The sequence below is a fragment of the Mirounga leonina genome, unplaced genomic scaffold (genome assembly GCF_011800145.1).
Source record: "Mirounga leonina isolate KUSES-001 unplaced genomic scaffold, KU_Mleo_1.0 Mir_101608, whole genome shotgun sequence".
Lineage (NCBI taxonomy): Eukaryota > Metazoa > Chordata > Mammalia > Carnivora > Phocidae > Mirounga > Mirounga leonina.
In genome coordinates, this window is record NW_023270163.1 from 2,829,382 (window position 1) to 2,831,889 (window position 2,508).

At 43.7% G+C, this 2,508-nt stretch overlaps 1 pseudogene; it reads right to left on the reverse strand.

Annotated features, from left to right (window-relative positions):
• Positions 1-1,532: 1,532 nt before the first annotated feature.
• On the reverse strand, positions 1,533-2,291 carry LOC118008237 (annotated as a pseudogene).
• Positions 2,292-2,508: the final 217 nt, after the last annotated feature.

Here is a 2,508-nt window from a genome sequence, read left to right on the forward strand (position 1 = left end):
TTTCTTTCTTTCTTTCTTTCTTTCTTTCTTTCTTTCTTTCTTTCTTTCTTTTTCTTTCTTTCTTTCTTTCTTTCTTTCTTTCTTTTTTAAGATTTATTGATTTATTTGAGAGAGAGAGAAGGGAGAGACAGAGGGAGAGGGTGAGTGAGAGAAGCAGACTACCCACCAAGTACAGAGCTCAACTAGGGGCTTGATCTCAGGACCCTGGGATCATGACCTGACCTTAAATCCAGAGTCAGATGCTTAACCGGCTGAGCCACCCAGGTGCCCCTCAACAGGTATTTCTAATGTCTTTGGCCTTTTTTATTCAGTTACTGGCTGCACAAGTTATGTGAAGTGGTGGGTTTCTCCAGGGTCTCTTGTTCTGGGACATTTGTTCTTGTCTCTTATTTTAATTTCTTCTCCTGCTTTGATGCCATTTCTATTCAGCATATGGTAACAGTTGAATATTGTTGGCTTCATGCTCTTTTCAGCTTTTTTGAATGAGTGGTAGATGTTTGAGATTGCTTTTCTCAGGTTCCCTTGAAGGGATCTTTTGGCCTTCCTGGTTGTTTTTGGCACCTGGAAGGGCAAGAGAGTGAGGCCAGGGCATTAGTTTGGAGAAAGAGGATGCGAACTAAATGGGAAGGTGGGGGCTTCATGAAAAGGGGTGTGGATCAATGAGGAGCTTTGTGCTAGGCAAGGATAGGGTAAAGGACTTGGGAGACAAAGTCAATAGGGGAAGAGGAAGAGCTTGCCTGAAGTCATCTCACCTTGACACCATCTCTGGACCTCGGTTGACAGAGGGTCTTTCTCGTTTTCCTCCCTTTGGTCCTTGGGGTTGGTTGTGTTATAACTATTCCAGGCTCCTATGGTTTCTTGGTTACCTTAGCCATGATGAAGGCAAGAACCAGCCTAACCCAGAGCCTCTGACCTGCCTATATGTACCCTCCCAAGGAATGAGGAGTAGAGTTCTTCAGTTTGATTGATCAGCTAAGCACTACCCAGTCAATGGTGGCTTGGGGGCCTTAGACATCACTGAGCACCACTTTGGACATCAACATAGCATGGCGGATACCGGGGACGTCATGATGTGGCTTCGAAATCACAAAGTACCACTCTTAACACCTCTGGGGGGGGGGGTTGTGGAGGCTAATGTTCCTCTGGTTGGACAAAGGGGCTTTCTTTAACCCTCTAAAGAGCATTCTCACACTGACCTGTTAACTTTCCTCATCACTCCGCATTCAAATCTGGAGGCTCACAAGGCAAGGAAAGGGCATTTTCTCTAAGTCATTCCCCATGGCCACCCTTATTCCATGATTCATTCTGTTCTCTCTCACCCTTCACCATTACCAAGTATTTTGTATATCTTACCTAAAATCCCTCCAGGCTAATGTGGCCATTTTTAAGTCTTGATGGAGATGTGGATCATCCTACTTCTCTCCTATTAGAATGGATAAAATTAAAAAGACAATTACAAGTGCTGGTGAAGATGCAGAGCAACTAGAAGTCATAGACAATGGTACAACCACTATTGTTACTCTTAGAAAATCTCATTTTTGACTAGACTCAGAGGTAGAAACTCTCAGAGAGGACTGCCTCCATCTCTTGGCAATCTGTTGCTGGCATTTTTCTTTGGCCTCCTTCATTCTCTTGGCCAAAAGTTTAGTATAGTCTGCAGCCTCTTCCTTATTTTTCTTAGTATGCTGTTTCTTCAGAGCAGTACACTGATGCTTGTGTTGGAGGACATGTGGAGTAACAAGATGCTGAATCTTGGGTGCTTTAGTTCTAGGTTTCTTACCTTCTTTGTTTAGGGCCTTTCTCACAACATACTTGTGGACATCATCTTCTTTAAAGACATTGAAAAGTTTGCAGATTCTGCTAGCTCTTTTGGGCCCCAGGTGATGAGGCACAGTAGTATCCATGAGTCCAGGAATGTCCTTCTCCCCTTTTTTCACAATGACCAAATTGAAAACACTGAGATTGACATTCACAGAGCAACCCCAGACAGACTTGCACTTTCTTTCTCTAGTCCTACTTGGTCTGTAGCAGGATGCCTGTTACTCAGCAGCAGCCAGTCATGGCCATGGGTCAAGACACCCTGCTTCCTGCAGAAGCCTTGTTTGTCATTGCCACCACTGATTCAGACCACAGAACCCTTCCATTCTTCCCAGAGCATCAACAGCAACTTCTGTGGCCATACACGTCTCAAAAAAGGTACAAAGTTTGTGTTCATCATCCACTTTAATGATTTTCTGGCAGCTAGGAACTGGGAAAGAGATGTTCAGCTTTGTCCTAACAGCCTGCCGCATTTGAGGTGCCACGAAAAAGAGCCGGCCATTGCACTCTTTAATTATTTATTTAAGGGCAATGAAAAAATGTCTCCACAAAGACTTGCAGGAATCTTCATAGTAGTTTTATTTGTAATAACCAAAACTGGACATGAAGCAAGTACAAATGTCCATCAGTGGGTGCGTGGGTGAATAAGGTATTTCCATAGAATGGAATGCTCTTCAGTAATACAAAGTA